Source organism: Rattus norvegicus, chromosome 10 (genome assembly GCF_021556685.1).
Source record: "Rattus norvegicus strain SHRSP/BbbUtx chromosome 10, alternate assembly SHRSP_T2T, whole genome shotgun sequence".
Classification (NCBI taxonomy): Eukaryota; Metazoa; Chordata; class Mammalia; order Rodentia; family Muridae; genus Rattus; species Rattus norvegicus.
The window spans coordinates 46,501,423-46,526,381 of NC_141543.1; the positions used below are offsets into that span (position 1 = coordinate 46,501,423).

The 24,959-nt window shown below is 40.7% G+C and overlaps 1 long non-coding RNA gene across 5 annotated transcripts in view; it reads left to right on the plus strand.

The window, feature by feature from the left end:
- Window positions 1-234: 234 nt before the first annotated feature.
- The window catches only part of LOC102553022 (uncharacterized), a 63,688-nt gene continuing 38,963 nt past the window's right edge, over window positions 235-24,959 (plus strand). For 2 of the 5 annotated variants that reach the window (XR_015631222.1, XR_015631224.1), the window contains exons 1-3: window positions 235-309; window positions 1,592-1,654; window positions 13,963-14,046. This is a non-coding gene — a long non-coding RNA (uncharacterized LOC102553022). The remainder of the gene's footprint in view (window positions 310-1,591; window positions 1,655-13,962; window positions 14,047-24,959) is intronic. The other 3 variants (XR_015631221.1, XR_015631223.1, XR_015631225.1) reach the window with 2 other exon arrangements.

Sequence of the window (24,959 nt, forward strand, 5' to 3'; positions counted from 1 at the left end):
AACAAGCAATCAAACCAAGGAAACAAGGAAAGGAACGAGCGTCATGGAAAGCACAGCTACCTAAAGAAGGATACAGAGATGGACTTCATAAAGCCATGCCATCCTCATGTTCCAATACCTTCTAGAATCTTTATTTTCTACCTTTTTAAAATAATGCCTAGCAACAATTATTTGAAACATCCAGACTTCCATTGTGTTCTATAGTCTTTTGTGACCTCATACAGTACAGGCTGGGCTGTAGTTCAATGTAGCTAAAGATGACTTTGAACTCAGCCCTTGTGACTCCACCTCCAAAGAGCTGAGATTCAGGTATGCACCCCTGTGCCAGGCAAGTACTCTACAAACCGAGCTTTCCCCTTAACCTATACTATAGTCTAATGACTGCCAGAAACAGAAACCATAGTCAGCAATTAATGAACATGGATCAGGTACTCTGCCTGGGCCTTATGTGTGTACTATCTCACTCTAAGCCATATACCCTCATATACAGGATTACTGGGAGTCAAGCTAGTGAAGTCACCTGGGAAAGGGAAGAGAATAAGCAACTGTTGTAGAGAGAAGTGGATGAAACACCAATGATAACCATACAAATTTAATTATTGCTACAAAGCAAACTTTGGTTCTTTGCAGAAGGTAGAGAGCAAGGACACCTGACCACCATGGCTTCTACGTTTCAGCTAATGCAAGGGGACATGGCTATTTCTCATTGACTGAGTTTCAACTCGAAGTCTATACTCTGAGGCTACTTTGAGGGAGGTACAAAAAAGAGAACAAAGGAAGAGGGGGGAGGGCCAGAACTGTTAATTAATCTTAGAAATGGTGGCAATCTATCCAACACTAGGACCTTCAAGGAAGGGTGTGAAACATAGTCCAAAAGGTATGTCTTAGCATAGAGGCTGGGTGAGTCAAAGGGAAAACAGGCAAAAGAATGTTTACATACATTTGAAAGCCTGAATCTTTCAAAGTGACCAAGTACTTCTCACATAACAGACAATGCCAGAGTCCTTCTGTGACTTTTACACAAGGCTAAAGTTACATTCAGTGTTCAATTTTCTTTATATTTCGTTTTAGCAATGGTTTCCCTTATTATTTGTTTTCTAATGTCAGGGATAGAACCCAGAGCCTTTTATGTGCTAGGTCATCAGTCTTCACGAGATCTAGCCTAAGCCCTCTTGGAAGCTGTAGACTATTGATTCTGACTATAGCACTGAATGCTCACAAAAAGATGTGCTTATCATGGACCTTACAAACCCCGGTGTTGCTCTTTTCTTGTCACCAAACAGCTCCATCTCTCTCATTCTGAATCCACAGGATGTGACTTACAGATTCCTCTCCTTGCTAGTCTTGGGTCTCCCAGTCCATAGCAACCAGAAGCCTCTCACTGTGGTCAGTGGTCACCTGAAGAGAACATAGTCCCAGGATGTGATCTGGGGGGGGGGGGCACAGAGTGGACCAGGGACCTCTGAATCTTGGCAAGCATCCACTACCATTATCACACTTGGAAGTCAGATTCTTGTGCAAATTAAAATTCAGCATACATATGTAAATAGACCTGGATTTTGACCTTCATGGTTTCTTCCTTTGGTTTTAGATGGCGTAGATCCAGGAGAATACAAGCTACTTTTGCTAGGAAGAATCTCCTAGTTGTAAGCTGGTGAGTCCCTTCCAGCAAATTCTAGTTGACCCTACTGGCAAAATAACCACATTGCCTGAAGAGATAGAAATGTAGGTGACAGATGTAGGAGCTGTCATTTATCCTGGGTCAATTTGACTTCAGTGCACATAGGAGGAGCTACTTGGCTGTTTTATGCAGTGTCCTCTGAAAATGTGGTCAATGTTTTCTGTCCAAGTCACTGATAAATAGCAGTGATGGCCCATGTGACAGCTCCCTGTGCTTCTGTGCTTCACCCAATATCAGGCTCTTTCTGGGACCCCCTTGTCTTTTCTAGAGTTCATAAAAAGATTGGACAGTTCAGTAAAAAATTCTTGCCATACTAATTGGCAAGTTCCATACCTAGACTTCCAAAAATAAGACACTAGGAATAGAGCCCTGAAGACATTTGCTGGACAGAAGGCATCTGACCCTTCTTAAAAGTTAATGGGTGGATTATCATTCTGGGGTGAGTAGTACCAAAATCAAAAGACACAGCCCTGATCAGATATTGGTTTTAGATGATGTCATTCCAGTGTCAGACAATTATTTAAGCATCATTTCCCCTTGGGACGTAAGCGTAACTGGTCATAGTTAACACTGAAATTGTACTTATATCACACTGTCCCTTCAAGTCTCCCCTGTTGCTTTCTTTTCTCTCATATCGCTGCAAGTCTGAGAGGGATTATTTCCCCCAGAATGGCAATGAAACAACTGAAACACAGAAATGATAATTGTAATTTTTAGAAACCTAATAGTGGCAACAGTAAGAAGATTAGGCCGGTTCAAAAGTAAAGAGGAATCACCTGAGTTTAGAACAATGCAAAATAAGAGAAGCTATGAGCCAGGCCTGCTGGCATGTGCCTGTTAATCCATCTAGAATACGGGGAAAGGTGGGAGGAAAATTAGTACGATTATAAGGCTATATTTGGGTCCATAATGAGTTTGAGACTAGCATGGGCTACATGTATCCTGGTCTTAAAGAAACCCAAGTGGTAGGAGCGAGTACTGCTTTTGTAGAGGACCCAAGTTCAGTTCTCAGGTCCTGGGTCAGACAGCTCACAACCACCTGTAACTTGAGCTCCAGGAGATCCATTACCCACTACCCTCTTCTGAACTCTTCATGCACCTACACTCATGTACACATAACACACACACACACACACACACACACACACACACACACCATAATTAATTAAAACTGAAAGTCTTTAAAAATAAGCAAACAACCAAATAAATAAATGTAAAACTAGGATATTGTTTTAGTCAGGGTTTGTATTCCTGAGCAAAACATCATGACCAAGAAGCAAGTTGGGGAGGAAAGGGTTTTTCAGCTTACACTTCCACATTGCTGTTCATCACTAAAGTAAGTCAGGACTGGAACTCACACAGGGCAGGAACTTGGAGACAGAAGTTGATTGCAGAGACCATGGAGGATGCTGCTTGCTGCTTACTGCTTCCTCTGACTTGCTCAGCTTGCTTCCTTATACAACCCAAGACTACCAGCACAGTGATAGTACCACCCACAAGGGGCCCTCCCTCCTTGATCATGAATTGAGAAAATGCCTTACAGCTGAATCTCATGGGGGCATTTCCTCAAGGGAGGCTCCTTTCTCCATAACTCCAGCTTGTGTCAAGTTGACACACGAAACCAGTCAGTAAAGTTATAAAAAGTGTCTATTTTGGCACTAACCTTATTACTGTTTCTGCCTTGACACTTTATAAGCTTGTCTGAGGAAGCTCAGACTCTATCTCTAGTTCTATTATCTAAGAGTATGGACTCCAGCAGAAAGGGACCCCATAAATGGCCTCATTTTAAGCACACAAGAGATCACTTCTTTGGATGAGAGGTACATACTTCATAAATGTCTCTGAGTTAGTTACAAGAAATATATCAGGGAGAGCAGTTAAATTTAGAACCACAAACTTCTGGAACTGAAACTGAATTCAAATCTTTTTAAATGATCTGGTTTGTAAATGCTCCTAGGTCCTAGTCCCCATTTTATAAATGGAAGACATGGAGGTAGATGATATCCATGCCACAAGACTTACTAGCATTTCCATCTTAATTAGGGTTTCTATTACTATAATAAAACATCATCTCCCCGATAAACAATTCGGGGAGAAAGGGGCTGATTTCATCTTCCAACTTTTAGGCCACCTCCAAATGTTCGGGGAAGGAACTCAAACAAAGCCAGGAACCTGGAGGCAGGAGCTGATGCTGAAGTCATGCGGGGGTGCTGCTCACTGGCTTGCTCCTTATGGTTTGAACAGTCTGCCCTCTTAGAGAACTCAGGACGCACAGCCAAGAGTTGGACCCACCCACACTGGTCATGGCTCTCCAGCAATTATTGGCTAAGAAAAGGCAGGGCAGGCTTGCCTACTGCCTGATCTAAAAGAGGTATTTCCTTAATTGAGGTTTCCTCCTTTCAGATGATTCTAGTTTGTGGCAAATTAACATAAATACCAGTCAGCATACAATCCCAGTTACCCAAATAGGAAGAAGGAACCAAACAGAAAACAAACAAAACAAAAAAAAAAAAACAAAAACAAACAAAAACAAACAAAAACTACCACCACCTCCATCTCCACCACCACCAACAACAACAAGAAGCGCGCGCGCGCGCGCGCGCACACACACACACACACACACACACACACACACACACACACACACACACACACAAACCTTCAGATTAAAGAGTATCTCAAGTGCCTTCCCAGAGACTCTGTTATTTTTCTCCCAGTTATTTACTGATTCACTGTACATGCCAGTCACCGAGCCCCCCCACACACAGTCCCTCTCCCCATTCCCCTTCTCCTCTGGGAGGGTAGAAGTCCCCCCTGGGTATTCTCCCTTGCTGGCGTATCAAGTCTCTACAGGGTCAGGCCCTCTTGTGTCTCCTCACATCCTTCATCCTGAACCTCCTTTCTCCTTCCTATCCCCTCCCCTCCCCAGTCCCTTCCTTCTCTCTGCTTCCTGTGAATATTTTATGCCCCCTTCTAAGTGAGATTCAAACATCTTAACTTGGGACTTCCTTCCTGTATTGGTTTCTTGGGTCTGTGGAGCAGAGCATGTTTATCCTGTACTTCATAGGTGATATCCACTTATAAATGAGTACATAACCATACATGTCCTTTTGGGTCTGGGATAATGCATTCAGAATGATATTTTCTAGATCCATCCATTTGCCTGCAAAACTCATGATGTCCTTGTTTCTAATAGCTGAGTAGTATTCTGTTGTGAAAAGGAACCACATTTTCTGTACCAGTTCCTTGGTTGAGGGGCGTCTGTGTTGATTCCAGTTTCTTGGTACAATAAATAAAGCTGCTGTCAACGTAATGGAGCACGCGTCCTTGCAGTATGATGAAGCGTCTTGCGGGTGTATGTCCTGGAGTGGGTCTTCAGGCAACACCATTTCTAATTTTCTGATAAACCACCAGATTGATTTTCAGAGTGGTTGTACAAGTTTGCACTCCTACCAACAAAGGAAGAATGTCCATATTTATACACACAAATTCACTCAACTCCATTCTCAGCCCTTCTATGGCTTCTAATGGCACGTGAGCCTGAAAATCCGATGCTTCCAGCCTCCTTGCAAGCCCAAGGATGGCTAAACCAGCTCTGTCTGTGTCCCCTGCCTCAGACTGTGCATTCCCACTCCCAAGTGATGTCCTGTGGCTTCCTTATAGCCTGACAGGGACCTGGAGATGGCTGTGGTGTAAGCATGGTCAAACTTCCCAGGTCCTGCCTGAGCCCTGTGGCAAAGCAGACACGGGATCCCCCAATAACCCTATAACTGGTGCCAGTTATAAACTTACAGAAGTACTGTTTTGTGTGTGTGTGTGTGTGTGTGTATACCATACTTGTTCATGTTTATGCATGTTTATGTGAATTTGTGTGTATGTATGTGTATAAAATGTGCATATGTATATAATCTTTGTGTCTGTGTGTGAGTAGGCAAGTATGTGTGTGTGTGTATGAAAGAGTAGGTATGAGTGTGTGTGTGTGTGTGTGTGTGTGTATGTGTAGATGAGTGTGTGTATTGTATGAGTATGTGAATGTACTTGTAGGTGAGTGTGTGAGGGAGGTGTATATCTGTGTGTGTTTGTGTGTATGGGTGTTTGTGTTTTTCTGTGCTTTCATAGGGTGTGGGGCAGAGAGATACATGAAGATGATAAAAGCCAGACCCCCTAAGGAATTTCACTATTATTCTTAAGAATGCAATCTACAATGTGGTTATAAGAGAGGTAAGGCCTTTTGTTTAGCTCTGTTTCTGTTGGAAGTTAACTGTTTTCAATAATTGAAAAAATCCTGACCAATGCAGGGCTTGCCGTACCCTTTAGAGAAAAACAGTTCTGCTGCCATAGGCCATCCCCTGAAGACAGCAGGATCAGCCCCTGCCCTGAGAGCTCACAGGTGAGTGATTCAGGATCACAACCTTCTAGCTCAGGTACCGGAAGGCCTTGGATACCAGGAAGACACCCAGATTCCTCTTCCGTTTCCGTCATCTGCTTACATTCTACACCCATGCTTACAAACATGCAATTCAGAAAGCCTCTGAGAAAAGGAAAAAATGAACTAAAGTGCATGAGAAACTGCCGTCATAACCAGAGAAGTGGAATTTCAGCTGCCGTAGATATGTAGTGTTCTGTCAGGACATCGCCGAGGCAGGGACTCTATCTTTAGGACAACAGGCATTGTGGAGAAGCCTCAGTAGTTTTCAATTATCACAATGAGCATAAAAGCAGGACTGGCCATGCGTGTCTGATGTAATTATAAATAGATTGCATGCTAGAGCCTAGCACTCTATTAGGAGACATGAGTTTCATCAGAGGAGAAATGGGGTGTAAATATGAAATCAGAGAAGTTAAATAAAAGCCGAGGCCTTATAATATGACTTGGAAGGGACACGTGAATGGCAATTATTTTTCTTCCCTGTTCTTGATTTCTGAGCTCTGCCTATGAGAAATGCTGTGGCAAGATAATAATCTGCCCAGAAGCATCCTATACCATAGCTCTACATATAATGGTCTAATTGAAATAAACCAATATTCTCCAAAACATGCTTGATTCTAAGTTTGGAATAGTAAATGTATTAATGTAAGAGGACCCTAGACTTTCTTGTCAATTGAGAAAGTAAAGAGGTGACGATCACTTACAGTATGTATCGTATCACCCTCAGGAACCAACGTGATGAGGCTTAATGTATGGGACACTGTAAGAGTAACTCCAAGGACCAGAAAACAAGACAAATTTAAAAAACCTAATGGGCTAAATGCTTATGTTCATAATAAAATCAAGCAATAACACATAAGAAAAATTCACTGGTTGGCACTGACAGCTGAGAGAGAACAAAGTTTAACAGTTTAAAAATGGTAAATGGAGTGAAAGAATTCAGCAACCATAATTTTGTCCATATATAATTTGTAATTTTTAATATATATGTACACACAGATACTTATGTATATACAGCTCAGATAGCTAATGGATAAAAGATTGTGAAAATCACTTTTTAATCTGAGCCAGATGATAAACAGAGTAGACACTGTGCCTATTCTGATGAAACTAAGGCTTTAATTCTACATCAGAGAGATAGGGCAAGAGGAGGATGCATGGTAAAAAATATACAGAAAATGCTACCTAAGTTCTTTAAAAACATCACAGGGGAAAAGTAAGAGACCGAGGGAGAGACTATATATAAGGATGTAAAGGATGCCAAAATACACAGCAATAAATTAATTGCTTATACATTCAATATATGTATATTTTGATAACTTGAGAAAAGCAGAAATCAAGAGGAAGCTTACTCTTTTTCCTGGCACCAATTCAGTTCTTCCATTGTATCCTCCTTACTTGTGAAGTTACTCCCAGATCTCTGCCAGTTCTGGTTACAAATGCAAGTCTACGTTTGTCAGTTACTGTGTGTTTCCCAGCTGCTTTCCCTTTGACGGGGCATGAGAAGGTATCCGTAGTCCACGTTCAACTGCTTCCAGCAACTCCAAGCTGCTTGGCTCGTGCTTTTGACTCAGCAAGTATTTGTTGACTCCATAAAGAATGAATGACCAGGCCAATAGACGTAGGGCTGAGAACAGTGACTGAGAGCTAGAAGTCATAAAACCACTGGCCATTTTTGTAATCTGTGCTGCTACTGTTTCTCTGATGTAAGAGCCCCAGAATAGAAGAACATTCAGCTTAAATAAAAAAGGGTAGAGGATTTAAGGGAAAATTTCAGCCATGCTCTAGACTCAAGAGAGAGCTGGGGACGGTGTGAACATGAAGTCTGAGGCAGACTCCCCATCCACCCACCAAAGCCATGTCTGAGGGCACCTGCAATCTGATGTATGGAGGACCACACAGAGCATGTGTAGCTGTGCACCCACTATGGGTGACTTTCTCAGACTCCAGGCTTCTCTGGTCAGAAGTTTAAGCAGAATGGCACTATGACAGAAACACAGTGGTCCCCCCCCCCCCTCAGGGAGCCTAAACTGTCATTGGGCAGTCCTTTCCAAGTTTGCAGTGAGTGGGCAGAGGAACTCAAAAAGCACTGAGTTCTGTTAATGAAGACTCATTCAAAAACACCAGCTGCAAATGAACATGAGCTTGCTCCAAAAGCCTTCGGAGCCTGTGGCATTATGGGTTGACCTATAGTTTCATAATAACTGGCATTTCACCAAAGTTCACCCCTGCTATGAGGCATGGAAAAAAATGAAAGAAACAAATGAAACCCCCAGCTCCTATGCCCTAGGCTTTTGAGGAAGGGACTGAAAAAGATTTCCATTGTAACAATGGCAGTTGGGCTTAGACTGGATTAAGAGCGGGCCGGTGGGAAGCACCTGTGTATCTTGCAGGGTGTGGAGGGTTAAAGATGACTGATTGACAAGTGGGACAGTGACTGAGAGGTTGTGAAAACTTTAGGAGGTGGATCCCAAGTGGAGGAAGGGTGTCACTGGAGTGGAGGGAAGGATTGCAGAGAGAATCAGTTGGCTTTAATCTAGACCGAGACTTGATGCACACGTGGGACATGTAACTAGTTGACACTGTGCTGTCCTACCATGATGGGCTGTTTCCTCTCAAGCCATGAGCCAAGAGATATTTTCCTTCCTTTAGCAATTTTGGCCACAGTGGTGAAAAAAATTGTGATCTGGTATCTGTTAAAAAGTTTTGGCTTTCTTTTACTTTTGATCTTGGAAATAAGGAATGGTTTGCACGGACCTTATAAAACATTCAAGGCAGTTGTTCTTAAATTTTTAAGTCCGTTTTCCTTTGAGACTCCAGTGATAAATGTAGACCTTTCTCAGAAACAAATTTGAATATAAATAACAAGTTTCTGTGGTTATCTCTAGGGTGTTCATAGAATTCTGGGAACTTGAATAGAGGCACTCATGTAACAACAACCATTATGGCTATGGAGCTGTGACCTGGAGTGTGTGTGTGTGTGTGTGTGTGTGTGTGTGTGTGTGTGTGTTTGATTTATGTACATATGTGTGTGCAGATGTGCACACCTGTGTACACAGAGAAGCCAGAGGAGGTCACCAGATGTTCTGCTGTATCACTCTGTGCCTTGGTTCCTGATCCAGGATTATTCATTGAACCTGGAGCTAGACTGGTAACCAACAAGCCCCAGTGATCCTCCTGCCTCCGGTTCTCACAGTGTTGGAGTCACTGGATTATATTACCACATCTGTCATTTGATGGGGTTGAACTCAGATCCTTATCCTTGCACAGCAAATGGCTCTTACACTCTGAGCCATCTCCCCAGCTTCAGTGGCTGTTTGTTGTAATTATATTCAATGTTGATTGAAAACAACCCTTGTGTAAAGTAAATAAAAACTACAGAGTTGGCATTACACCATGAGAAGGAAAGATTATAACTGGTTCAAAGCATATCGCTAGACTATCGATATGGTTTAATGTTAATTATTAAAGATGTCAAGAGTGAATGTGATGTAGATACAGTGTGTTAGTGCATGAAATTACCAAATGCATAAAAATGGAGACAAAAAGAAGAGCTCAGATGAGAGAAACCTGAGATACATTGTAAGTATCTGCTGAGAAGATACTGTGTCTCAGTGGCTATGGAATTCACTCCACACACCTGCCTGAAAAACAAAAACAAACAAACAAACAAACAAACAAACAGAACTTTCAAAGGCCAGCAAGATGGCTCAGTGGGTAAAGGCACCTGCTGCAAGTCTGATTGTCTGGGTTCAACTTTCTAGGACCCATGTAGCATAAAGAAAGAAGGAACTTGCTCCTACAAATCTTCCTCTGACCTCTATATTTATGCTGTGGCACACATACTACCCCCACATAATAAATACAATATAATGGAGATTAATAATTTAAAGTTTTGTGTATGTTTATATATATGGCAGAAAATAATAACACACTTGCAATATTTATTACAGTGCTGACTTTAGCACAGGAATAGAGAGGACACAGTCATTGTAAGATATGATATGAAGAGGTTTAAACATGAAGCTTTCATCATAGAAAAGGAAGGATAAAACAGACAAGATGCAACATTACACACTGGCTGTCTAGGTGGTTGGTAGAGTTAATACTGTGCTAAGGTCTCTCACTATCTACACTCATACATCAAAGCAAAGTGCTTTGATTGTAAAATTACATATTGCCCAACTCATGAGGACATCAAGGCAAGTTAATGAAAAGGTAAAATTACTTCCCAAACTGTAAATATCACGAAACATTTTTAGAATATAAGCATCCCAATGTAATGTGATCTCATTTAAATTCAACCCCAAAGGGTAAGGAAACAGGGTTAGCACACTTTTATAACGGGACCTGTGCATATAAGAATGGCCATAGACTCCACATTTTCAGTTCCTGTCTATTCATCTTTTAAAAAAAAGAAAAATTATTTGATTTTTTTAATTATGTGTATGTCTTTGTGTGTGTGTGTGTGTGTGTGTGTGTGTGTGTGTGTGTGTGTGTGTGTAGGAGTACAGTGTCTATGGAGATGAGAGGGTATTGCATGCCCCAGACCTGAAGTTTTGAATAGGTGTGAGCTGTAGGTTGCAGATATGGGGAACCAAACTCACAGGTCAGGTCCTGTACAAGTGCAGCAAATGCTCTGAAGACTGTGCCATCTCTCCAGTCCCTTCTTTTCACAAGAGCCACCACACTCCTCAGATTCTTGGGGTTTTTGCAAAGCACCTTGGGAAGCCTTGAGGTGAAGGGAATGTTGTAAGAAAATACCCTAGTCTACCCACATGAACACCCTTTCTGTTATATTTAATATATTATCTATCTATCTATCTATCTATCTATCTATCTATCTATCTATCCATCCATCTATCCATCTGTGTTTGTGGGCAGTGTGAACATGTACTGACAGTTGTGTTGAGGTCATATACCTTGTGGGAGTGGTTATTGTTGTTATCCTTCTACAATGTGGGCCCTCCATATTGAATTTGGGTCTTTACAATTAGCAGCCAAGGCATTTTTTTTTCCTGCTGAGTCATATTGCTGGACCCTTATCAGCAAAATGGATCATAGACCAATTGCTGACCACAAGAATCCTGTCTCCAGAATTAGTGAGAGAAGCTTGTGACTTTTTTGATGCCTTTTCATCTTTGTTCATGTGACCAGAGAGTCCTGTTCCAACACACACACAGCGGGTAGAGTGCTACTGAGATGACCCTTGACAACACTTTCTGCTTAGGTTGAGGAGACCAGATCCAGACCTGGCAGTTCAGCCACATTGTATGGGAATCATGCAGACCCAGTCTCAAAATTCAACCAGTCCTGAGACTCAGGTGCTCCCTCCGCAGAAAGTTCCTTACTTGTGACAAGCTCTAGACTTGTCATAGTGCACGTAAATTAGAAACTTCCAGAAACCCTTTTGCTAGGTTGAGAGACTAAGTTTTCTTGAGACAATGGAATTTGAGAGGCATGGGAGTGTGGAGCTACCACAGAGGTCAGCAAGGATCTTCCATACAAGTTTGCATGAAGCCTCCACAAAACCAGTAGACACTTCAATGGAAAAACATGATGGTCCTGATAATGAACCCCTGGATCTCATGGTGCCTTGACTATTCAGGGGGATTAAATAGGTGATCCCTTTATTGGTGGGTGTGAATATACAGGGATACCTGGGTATTTTTTTAATTAAAATAAACAAGAGTCAATTATCTTTCCTCACTTCAATTGATGGGAAACTACTGTCGTGTGTAAATTCCATCCTTGGATTGTCCCTCAGCTTCCCAGAAGGTTCTGTGCTGCATAAACAATACTTTTGTTCCCAGTCTGAGACTAATTCTCATCCCTAGCTAGGACGATGGGATTGTGCCCTTCTTCTCCCTGCCCATTTCCTGTCCAGAGTTTCTTGTACACCAAGAAGGCACATCTAAGCCATAAGCTTTTTCCCTTATCTATAAAATAATTGTGTGCTTTTGTGTATGAATGTGTTCAGGAGGGTGCACATACTTGAGTTCAAGAGTGTCTTCCTTGGACACTCTGCCTCCTTATTTTGGAGACAGGGTCTCTCATTGGTTTAGAACTCATTGAGTTGGCTTAGAACTCATTGACTTGGCTTGTCAGGTCTTTCAGGGTCAGTGGTCCTTTTGGTTCCACCTTCTCAGCACTTGCACTAGAAACACATTAAAAACAAGAAAACAAAAACAAACAAGCAGACAAACAAACAAACAAACAAACAAACCTGGGTTCTGGAGGATCTCAATTCCAAGCTTGTATGGCAAACATTTTACTGACAGCCATTTTCCCAGCTCCCACAAAACAAAGCTTAATCTGGATATATCAAAATGACGAGTTCTGCTATTTTTGAGTAATTGTTAGAATTAAAGCTAAATCATCTTTCAGGATCTCTACTCAAGTTGATGCAGATTTTATGGAGTGATAATTTGAACAGCAGGAATGATAGATACATTCCATTTACACAAAAAGGGCACAGGCACAAGTATCCTGGAGACAGTTGCAAAGCCTATTCCCCTCATTTTTCATCAAATGGGAACAGCTGCTGAGAGGCTCGCAAACATCTAGGGCAGGACAAGAAAAACCTCACAAAGGAACTGTCCTCAGGAAGTGTGTGAGCCAAGAGCCTTGGAAAATCACCGTAGAGAATAATAAAGCTGGTAAATTCTAAAAAGGGAGGCTGAGTTCCGGAAAAGAGGAGAGCCCAGGATTGCAAAGAGATGACAGCAGGTCTTAGCCTCCAGATGTCCTCACTCATTCAGATTTTTTTTTCTTGCCAGTTTCACACATGGCATTAAGATGAACTATTGAGAAAGTCCTCAGGCTACTGCCACACTAATACACACTAACACACACACACACACACACACACACACACGTACACTTACATGCACACTCACATGCACACACAAAGTCTACTCAACTCAGGTTATTCATGATAGACCAAATTAAGATTTCATAACGCCCAATCAAGAGAATCAGTGAGTTTCTACTGGGGTAACTAATAGGAATGTGGGTAAAGGGTCACTTACAGGATAAGGAATGATTCAAAAGCAGTTGCCTCAACAGAAAGTCTATTGCAACAAAGCAGACAGCTAATGAAAGCAACAATTCTGGAACTTTATGTACAACTTGCAGGCATCCGAACAGCTCCAAGAATCTTTTCTCAGCACCTCTGCCAATCAGTACCCTCCTCCCACCAGCTATTTTCTCCTTTCATATACCTGGGAGGAACCTTCTAGAGTCTCCTAAATGTCTAAGTTCCCAGGCATGTGTACTTCGTTTACCTCCTGAGTGCCTTGATTCTCCTCCACCATTCTGTAAGGAATGTTTCAGTTTGGAGGAAACTGCCACACAATGCCATGTGTTCCAAGAAATGGGAAGGAAAACTCAACAATCGTTATTCTTAAATTTCTCATTTAATCTACCAAAATGTGGGCCAGTTGTTCAACTATTCAACCATATATGTATGCGTGTGTGTATATGTATATGTCTATATGAAATTGTATATATATATATGTGTGTGTGTATGCATGTGTTTGTGTATATGTATATGATGTATATGAATATGTATATGCATATGCGTATGTATAAAATTTGTATTTACATATTATATATAATGTACAGTATATGTATATGTATATTTATCGAACACTTGAATATCCTGGATGAGGTACCATGTGGAATGAGCCATGTATGCTATCCAGGCAGACGTTGTGGAGGTGGGCAGGAAGTAGATGATGCCTGTGTTCAAGAAATCTGCAGATTCTAAGGAAATTCCTCCACCATATGTTTAAGCCAGGTTAAGTAACAATAAATATGGGGCTGTGTTCTAATTCTTTCTTTCTTGTAGAGTCACTGGAAACATCTTTGTCCACAGAACATAGGAGACCACAGTGTTCTGAAGCATTTGGAAATTTTGTGTCCAGGTGAAGGGGTGAGATGAGGCATTAATCTCATGTGCCATTACATCATACTTTTTATAGTTGTTCAATTGCAACAATTAATTCTCCTAACTCTCTACTTTTTGCAAAGCTTTCTTTAATTCTCCCCTGCAGATATCATCCTCATTATGAGCTCTTACAATACATTACTAAAATATATTTTGGATGTACTCAACTCCTGAGGGAAGACTTATCACCCATGACAGTAAACATATTTCATATTAATCACTTGCCAGGTCATCCTAAAGCAAGGGAGCCATGTGAATCTCACTCCCTTCCAGTTTTCCATGTCCAACTGAGTCTCCTCAGAGTCTTTGTGTTCACCATTCAAATCAGTTGCTATTATTAATAGAAAATGAACCTTAAAGAGTAAGTGTGGAGAATGGAATTTTATAATGAGAAAGAACTAGAAAGGATCTAATTAGCCAATATCACACTGGAGCTTGTATCACATAAAGTATAATACAATAAGTAAAAGAACATTTTAGGTCAAAAAGAAAAAAGAAAAAGAAAGAAAAGGAACAGCTATTTACAACTATAGTTTGTTCACCAATAATCCCACCTGAAATTTTAAGGAATTCTGATAACATGGCCTATGTAGGAATGTGGAAGCTTTTTCAATAATGGGGCTCAGCCAACTATCAAGAGTGCTGAACTAAGTAGCAAAGAAGGAAGAGGACTAAGCTTTAATGACTCCTAAAGTGCTACTAACAAGGAAAGATTGGATATTAGTATATGTCCAATGTGTGTCTTTTTTATGATATTGCATTGAATTTCAACCGTAAAATTAAATTTAACATGCTCGGTGTTCTGGTTAGCTTTAATTGTCACCATGACACAGTCTACTTATTATATTCTACTTTCTTGTGTTTATCATTATGTCTTAAAAACTTCTTTTCTAATGAGAAACAGATATGGAGTAAATCTAACTGGGAGGACAGGAGTGGAGGAACTTGGAGGAACAAAGAGAGGAAAAACTGTACTCAGGTTATATGATGTGATATAAGATAAAAGAATATATTTTCCACAAAAGAGGCAAAAAGAAAAAAGATTTGCCTAGGTCATATTGGCCTATGGACATGTCTGTAGGGCATTGTTTTGGTTATTAATTAATGCAGGAGAACCCAGCCCGCTGTGGGTAGCTCCAGATTATGCAGATTCAACCCAGGTTGTATTGGAAAGTTAGGTGAGCATGAACCTGTGAGCCGGCAAGCAGTGCTCCTTCATGGTTTTTTCCTTGAAGTTTTTGCTTACATTTCTACCCTGACGTCCCATAGTGCTGTATTGCAACTAGGAAGTGTGAAACAACCAACCCTTTTTCTCTCCTTCGTTGCTTTTGGTCAGCATGTTTTATCACATCAACAGGACTGAAACTAGAACACTTAGTTATTTATAACCCATCAGGAATACCCTCCAAGCCCGTGGCAAGCCTACCTGGAGCATTTCCCCTTAGACTGAAGCATGTTTTAATGATGGCAGTGGCCAAATCAAATGCCTAAGATTGCCCTCGAAGGAAACATCTTAAGTGACAATTTCAATTTATTTTGTTTTACTTGGTCTCTGGCAGAATTAGCACATGCTAACTTACACGCAGAAAGGAAGAGAGAAGAAGACAACAGGGTCCATTTAGACCTCATTCAAAACAGAAGAGCATCAGGAGACATGCTCAGTGGATTGTTAAATGCTCATCTGGGTTTGCTCTAAATGAGAGGTAAGATCTCAAGCAGGCTCTCCCAGATTGCAATCTGCTGTCCTAGTTTTCTTTTATTGCCGAGATAAATACCATGGCTAAAAGGAACTTGGAAACAAAAGGGGTTATTTCATCGTGCACTTCCAGGTAATGATCTACCACTGAGGGAAATCAGGCCAAGAACCTGGAGCCTAGGCCATAAAGGAATGTTCTTTGCTAGCTAGCTCTCCATGACTGGTTAAATTTGCTTTCATAAAAGGGCCAGAGAGATGGCTTAGTGAGAGATTACTTGCTGCCAAGACTGACAATCTGAATTAAATCCCTGGGACCTCCAGTGAGGAAAGAGTGAATAGACTTCTGCTGTTCTCTGACCTCCAGACACATACTGGTACATGTGTAAAATCCCTCTGTGACATGTAGCTACACACACAAAATAAATGTGTTAAGTTAAAAAAAAATGATACCAAATGGATTTCACCCCCACAGATATAGTATAGTACAAACATTAAATTTAGTAAGAATAGAACACCGAAGTCTAGTTTAAATGTGTATTCCTGCTGTGGTCATGGAAAAGAAAATTTATCTTCCATGAGGAATCCTCACAGTGAATTTGTTATGGGAACAACAATATTGCCATGTGCCACACTGTCGAGAGAAAGAGTAGGAAGCATTACCATGACTCCGAGGAGTGTGGATTTTCTGTTAGAGATCTGAGGAGAGTAGTATGAAGCAGACATTGCTAGCTGCTTGCCGAGTTTTCTTCTGCGGATGAAGCCCATGCACCATGAGCTTGTGTTTCCTTCCTTGTAGTCACAGAAAAGTCTCAGCTAGAAAAAACAAAACTCTTAGAGGATTGACCTGCTGCCTGTTCAGAAACTCACTAAAAAGGACAGTCACCATAGCCAGATCCCCAGAAGCAGAAACTCTGGAATCCTGGCCATTCTCCTTTCCATGTACACCCATGTACAGAATCCCCAGGCCATGATTCTGAGTGTTCTGTTCTATAGCTGCACAAGTTGGATCATCTTAGGCCATCTTCATAATAAATTGACTGTTATGTGTGGAACCAGGCATACCCATAAATTTTCTATTGATTTTTCAACAAAGAGGCCAAGTTCACTGGGGAAACGACAAGATTTTCAACAAATAGCACCATAAAAAATTTGATGGCCTTATGCAAAAGAAGCCCTAAATAGTGAAAACACACACCAGCCATATTTCACACTATATATTAAAAAGGATTACAAACTTAAAATAAGCCAAACCATTAGTAATATGACTTCAGGGAAAGTGAAAGGGACCAAATAGTTGTAGCCTTGAGTTTGGGTCATATTAGTATGAATGAAAAGAAGAAATAAATCAGTAAACTAAACATCAAAACCCAGATTTCACATTTGAAAAGACACTGATGAAAAATATGCTAATGTGGACTCCAGATTGGTAGAAAATACTTAAAAGGTAACAGAAAGGGCCAGAGAGATGGCTCAGTCATATAAGTTTAGGTTCACAGCCAAAATTATAAGAGCATTGCTGTTCTTGTTGAAGATTAGAGCTATGTTTCTAGAACCCAAGTTGAATGGCTCACAACTACCTATGATCCTGTTCTCTAGGGGTTCAGCTCCCTCTTCTGGCTTCTTCAACCAACTGCACTCATGCACAAATGGCCACACACATGGACACACATACAGTCTCAGAAAAAAGCACACACACACACACACACACACACACACACACATACACACACACACAAATGGAGTGAGCATGAGGAGAAAGGAAGGCAGAAGCAGAGAGAATAAAATTTTAAAGTTAAGACAGTGGAAGAGTGGAAAACCTCACACCCTTGACTTGAGCATGATAGAAAGAAGTTTGTTCTTGTCCTAAACACTAACATGGGGAGTAATCATTCCACTCCTGTGTACTTGCTGACAAAAAATGAAAACTTATTTCCCTCAAATCTGTGTACACGTATCCACGATAGCCATTTTTTTTTGTTTTGTGAGAGAGGGTCTCACTGTGTATGCCTAGCTGATTGGAATTTGCTATGTAGCCCACACTTGGCTCAAAATCATTGCAATCCAATTGCTGCTGCCTCCTGAGATCTGGGATTGAATATATGTGTCACCACTGGTCCATAATAGCTTTTGCTTGTTAGAGACCTAGACTGCCAGTGAGTCACATGTTCAAGGACACAGGAGACTTGAATACATCTAAGTAAACCCATATACATTCACACCAAATGTGTCAGTGTCATCCGAGCTGTCTTCATAAAGTATTAGAGGTTGACCAGAAGATTTTTCATGCTGATGACTTAGCACAAAAGTGGAATGAAGTTTTGTTTTAAAAGATTTAAAAAATATTTACACTCTTGTGTCTGTTGAGTATATGTGCACATGTGTCTGTGAGTGCCCCTGGAAACTAGAACAGGACACTGAATCCCCTGGAGCAGGAGTTACATTTGTTTGTGAGTTGTCTGCTTTAGGGTGCTGGGAAACAAACTCAGGTCTTCTTCAAGAGAAGTAAGCACTCTTAACTCCTGACCCATCTCAGAAGACCCTGCAAATGAATATTTTTAACAACATGGATGATTCTTTAAAAAAAATATGTCAAATAAAAGAATCCAGAAATGCCTTCCTCCAAAGGCATTGATAGATCAAACAAATACCCTATGAAAGAAAGCAAATCAATGGTGTCCTTGAACAGGGTAAGAGAGACTGGTAGGTGGGCAAGAGCAGGAATGATAAGGTCATGTTTAGCAAACAAGTTCTTTGTCTTGACTCAGGAAGTAGAGGCTGTTAACTATGTTACAACTCCATGCATAACCCACATTTCACACTTATGGTTTATTATTGCTCAACTCTACTAAAATTTCAAACAACAGAGGTAAAAGAAAAATCTCATTGAAAGATTTTTTTTGGTGTGGTACAAATGAATATGATATCAAGTAAACCAGGTTGCATGGGTAATTCAGCTATGTGAGGTTAGAGGGAAATTGGCATTGTTCATTTTAATATCCTCTCACCATATAATCTTTTTCTCTCAATGCATTATATACTTATATCTCCTTCCATTGAACTACGTGTGTCTGATGTCATAAGATTATAAAAACTTGCACTCTGGAATGCAGTTAAGTCGTTTAATTAGTGTACTTAATTAGCAATTTTTGAAAGAATGAATGGATATGGCACCAAAATTCAGTAACTGATGAAAAGGTAGAAAGGGCTTCTGGTTCTAGCCACTCAGTAAACTAATAGTAGTTGTTAAGAATGCATCCTTCTCTCGGTCTTCATTTTAATCTTTGTGAGAATCTGTGTACTAAACAGAATGAATGAAAATTGCCTCCTTTTATGAATGAACTTGGAATTCAAGAGGTCATGGATGGTAAAGATGGTAGAGTCCTGGGAACCCAAACCTGGCCATTAAGGCTAAAGTCTTGCATACTTAAACCACAGTGTGTGTGTGTCTATGTGTGAGTTTGTACATGTGAGTGCAGTGCCCCCACAGGCCAGAAGAGGGCATAGAGGGCATAGAATCCTCTGGAACTGGAGTTACAGGTGGTTGTGAGACATCTGATGTGGGTGCTGGAAGTCAAACGAGGGTCCTTTGCGAGAGCAGTTTGTGCTCTTAACGACTGAGCCATTCCTTCAGCACCAAGATGCTATTTTAAATCATCTTCATCATCTCATTCCTGGGCACTGAATGCACCGTGGAAATACAGGCTGTTTTGCCAGGAGTCAAGCCTATACCCTCTGTTTCAGGAATGTCAAGCCCACTTACACCCTCCGAGAAGCCAGTAGTCTGTTCCTATCAGCACACCTGCAATTTGTGGTTTAGGGTTAAAGGAACCAAAAGGACAATGGGAGGGTGGTGACAGTAGTGAAATTGGTCTTGGGCCCTGAGTGGCCTTCCCACTTGCTTGTCTTTATAAGTCACTAACCAAAAATAAAATTTGAGAGCTTGATCAGACCATAGACTTGCTCTCCTTCTTTGTGCCTCCTGTCCCCTATTCTTTCATCCCCTCCCAGGTCTCTGCTGAATTCCCACAGGTTGGGTCACAGTTTGTTATTTGTCTGTTTTTCTACTTCTGTTCCTGTGTCCTACCCTCAGAGATTTTGGCTTAATGGGTCTAGAATATTGGGTATCTATTCTGTTCAAGTTTGTGTCACTTGTTTATATGCCTCAGGTTACAGAGTTGTATTACCTCAGACCATCATCTCTTAGAAGCAAACATCACCTTTTTCAAAAAGTATTTGAACATATTGCTACACACCATTCAGGATGTCCCACAACCTAGACCTCACTTGACAAAGGACCTTCCCCAGTAAATGACTGTAGTCCATGCCTGGGGTCATGAAAAGAAGCAATGAGCATAATGCATCTAGTGCTAGTGAACAAAAGAGTAGGGAAAGATGAGGAATGTATGTCAAAAAGCCACTGGAGACAATTTGGTAAGACTCCTTCCCGAAGCCTCAAAATAATGAGAGTAATACATTATAGCCATGTCCAAGATAGGAAGCCCTGACTACATACTGACCAAAGTGAAGGAATACATCAATAAATACAGAAAAGTGTGGGCCTTTTTAACAAAAAGAATGACAATAAAATTAGAATGTTGTAAAACTATTAAGTTGGTAATTTAAATAACAAAAATGAGCAAGGCTGGCTAAAATGAGGTCATTGTGAGGAAAGTTTTATAAGAACTGGATATTGACATAGCCTCAGGATCCTGCCTCACAAATAACTCATTAATTATGGAAGTGAAAATAGAAATGTTCATGTCCAGAGTCCTTGTTTATACACACGTGTTTTTACTGCAGGAAAGTACCAGCTATTGTAATAGGGTCCAGTAATCCTGGAACTTGGTTCCCTTCATTCACACGGGTCATCTCTTTTCAGGCTAGCAAACTCACTCTGAAAATACCCTTCTCTTTGGGAAGCCATGCTGGTTGACATCTCTTCCTTAGAGAGCACTTACACATGACTGTGACACACATTTCTCTCCCAAAACTCAGGTCCCCCTGTCCATGTCCCCCTGGAAAACAAGTGCTTCTTAGTGTCTCTCCTGGCTGCAGTTTTTCACATGTTAAAAGCATGCAATATAACTGATGACAAATGGTTGAATGGATGCCCTTCATTAAGAAAAATATTGACACCAAACGTTGTATACATCTTTGTAGAGGAAAAGACAGCAGCTCAATTACATTACTGCTGTGACTTTTTATTTAGTATGTACCATAAAAAGATATTTTATATGCATGCCCTATATAGATGTTAACAGAACTCTGAAATTTGTTGCCTTCTGGCAGACAAATAATTACTTTTCCTTTATAATATCTAAGGAGAGTGACTTGAAACAAGACTAGAGTTCTGCTGGGTTAGCATGAATTGTCTTTACACACATACCTGCATATATAAAGTGTGCTTTAAATGATGAATTGCGGTACTGTATCTGTGGTGATTTACCCTGCAGAAGAGAGAATACAAGGGGGGGAGGGTTAAGAGGAGGCTCCTGGAAGCTGCATAGAGCATGTGGCCACATGTAAGAAAAGATGAGAGGAAACAGGAAAGACCTGAAGACAGAGAGAACCAAAGGAGCTACTGGTGAGAAGACCTTGTGCTTCCTGTGAATGACTAGGAGACTCACGATGAATGAATTCAAACAAGACTCAGTGCTAAAGCCCTTCCTCATCTTTGGCATAAAACTTTTAGTGAAATACATATATTTAATAGTAATTTGAATTGAGATTGACCTTGGGGAAATAAAGATAAACAATAGGGGATATGAGATGCTACACAGGGGGGCTGCACCCTGCTGCATGGGGGTTTTATGGCTTACATAGTCAGCTAGTGAGGACAGATGTGACTGGCATGATCCTGCTTCTATAGCCAGTATTCAATATGAATGGTCAGGATGAGAACTACATACCAAACGTCAATTGTTTTGAAGACACCTGATGACATGAAGGAATACTCAAGAAAAGATTAAAGTAATTAAATCAATCTGGGAACGACATGAATTTTCCAAAGCTGTTTGTGAAAATAAGTCTAGTGCTGGTCTCATTGTGGTGTGTGTGTGTGTGTGTGTGTGTGTGTGTGTGTGTGTGTGTGTGTGTGTGTGTATGTATGTATGTATGTGTGTGTGTGCATGCACATGTGCGCTCTGTTAAACCAGAAATTTATGGATGTCTGTTTGGGCTATTATATACACATGCTAATAAAACTTCGTTGACTATGAAATTTTGGTGTATTGTGAATTGTAGTTCTTCTCTTCAAGATTCTGAGGTTTGGTATCTTAAATTAATGCATAGCAAATAATGGCATACCGTGCTTTAGGATAATACTCTGGAATCCTAAATTATCCCGACAATAGATTCAGAAATCAACCAAAACCAAATCTGGGCTGCACCTCGGAGGGCAAGAGCTTTCTGTCTGAGGACTGATCTGGAAGTTAGAATGACTAGGGAAGGGTATGCACCCAGATGCTATACAAATGTGCAGACTGAAAACGTTATTGAGCACATTCTTGTATACAAGAAAGGCCCTAGACAAGGTCAGAGCTATCACATATTCAGGAAAATGACTGAAAGGGGAAGAAAGCATCTTCTGCTCAGGAGAGGGACATAGGCTTTATCTGGAGACAAGGGGAAGAAGCTAACACAGGAGGAAGGAAAAATAACCAAGGATTTTTGAAAATTCCATAAGGAATCATACTATTTTTATTTATGCAAAATTATCTGTATAATTTTAGGGAAGTCTACATGTATAAATATAAATGAAAAATGAAATTATCCTACTTTGACTGGCAATGTTTCCCCTAAGAACCATAGACTACCTAAAAGAAAGCCAGATATTAAAAAAAAAAAAAACCCTTTTGAGTTTTGCCCAAGGGTATCCAAGACTCCCAAGACAGGATAGGCTATCACTGTTGACCTTTGTTCCCTTCTGGGGGTCAAAGGTTGACTCTGAGCATCTGAGCTGTATCTGACTTGAGAGTCTCAACTCTGAGACAAGCTTTCAAAGTATCAGAAGGTGCTGTGCAAGCTGCCAACAGAGGGGAGCAACCGACGGGTCTGCTCTGCTGTAATACCTATGAGCTTCTTCAGGCAACTGGAAAGATGCAGTACTGCCATTTACATCTTGATGGGAACTAGCAGCTGCCTAGTTGGGCTTAAGACCTGCTCAGCAGGAGGAAGATAATGTCTAGTACTGGATATCCAACCAAGTGCTTGGGGCAAGTGAGGTCATGGGGTTTAGAGAGGAGTTTACTCCAGCTGCCTACTAAACCAGTATAACTCCCACTGCATTCTAAATATCTGTCTTTATTCCCAAATATAAGTAAAGCTCTCACCCTTTATCAACAAACATCTTCTACTGTTTTGAGCAGGTGGAGAGAATTCCAGAAAACCACAACTGGTTAACATATAGAAAGCAACCGATTGTGGGGCATCCAGCCCCAGTGTAGGCATCTACAACACAACTTCTGCATCTGAAGTCTAGGGAAGAGCACAGAAAAGGGGACAGAAAGATTCTGTGGGCCAGAGGAGCAAGAAGCCTGCTGCAAGGCTGTACCTCTTATGGAAACTTTAATCATGATATTTCAAGACATTTCAGTAGGAGCTGGGGTGAGGTGGGCATTGGTGTTCTACCCTCCAAGAGCCTGAAATGTAGAATGTAACATTAACCTACAGAAAATAGTGAAATACAATGTGTGATTAGGAATACTCTGGCACCCTAAGTTATTTCAATGCTGTATTCTGAAGTGAATCAAAAGAAACTCTGAGAAACAGCTTCCAAAAACTACAGGTAACTAAGAACTTCCAAATGCATGTGGGAAAGCAGTCTTCCCCAGGGGTGAGCACCTATTTGCCTATTCAGTACTAAGTGGTAGGCTCTGAAATCATAAAAGAAACACTTAGATGAACTCAGCACATTGCATTTGTGTATAATAATAATAAAGAAAAAAGACATGCATTTCAGAGAGAACAAATGGGAGAACAGGAGAAAGGTTAGAGGGAGGAAGGGGAGGCAAATCATGAAATTATATTTAAATTTTAGAGAATAAAAAGAAAAGAAAGAAAAGATTTTATTTTACAAATTCCTGCAGGTATTTTCAGGTAACTATTTAAACTGTTATCTACATTTCCACACTCCCCCACTAAGAAGTCATATTTACTTGTTTGCCTCTGATAGAATTAAAAATCTTGATTGCTCTCTTCCAAAGTTCTAACCAATTAACAGCTAGAATTTCATGCAAGCAGAATCTAATTAACATATCTAATACATTCATCAACTATTAATTTAATTAGAGCATTCTGCAAATTGCCATCATGTACCCAAAGCTGGCTGAGTGCCTCGAATACTTCAGGGAAGTCACGATTGCCACAGGCATGCATGGTCTCTTTAGAGACATAAAATTACAACCAAGAGGAAACCTTCAAAACCTGTTTATCCAATCTCAAGTAATTTGGAGATATTGATCCTCTCCTAAGAGGCTGAGGTCATTGGCTGGCTTCTGAGGTGTTCAAAATTATTTTTCTCACTTCCCATATATGTCATGTTTCTCTAGAGATTTTCCTCAGTTTAGATAGTTTCCCTCCCTCTCCCCCTCCTTCTCTCTCTCTCTCTCTCTCTCTCTCTCTCTCTCTCTCTCTCTCTCTCTCTGTATGTATGTCTGTATGGGTGGTTGGGTGCATAGGGGATACATGCACATATGAGGCCAGAGGTCAACATGAGATGACTTTCTCACTTTCTGTCTACCTTTTGAAACTGGTCCTTTCATCAATCCTAAAAGCTTGTTAGTGTTAGGCTGGCTGACCAATGAACTTCTGAGGTTGGACTATCTCAAGTCTCCCTGTAAGTCTGGGGATGCAGAGATTGGCCATTATCCCTAGCTTGATGTGTGCTCTCGAGATAGAAGTTCAGGTTCTTATGCTTGCACAGTGTGAGCTTTTCCTACAAAGCCATCTTTTCCCCAGCCAAGGTTCATAAACGAGTTTTAGTTATATTATTGATGGTAGACTCCATTAGGTTTGAAATGGCAGTGGTTAATTAAGGTCCATTCTAGTAAATAATAGACACTGGTACAATCCACTGTCCCATCTCCTGCTCACAGCAGACATCATATTCTTGCGTCCAAGTAACTCATATACAGGATCCAAGACCATTCTTATTTTTCTTTTCCTTCCTTCATTTAACATTTAAGGCTGACTTTGGGGAATG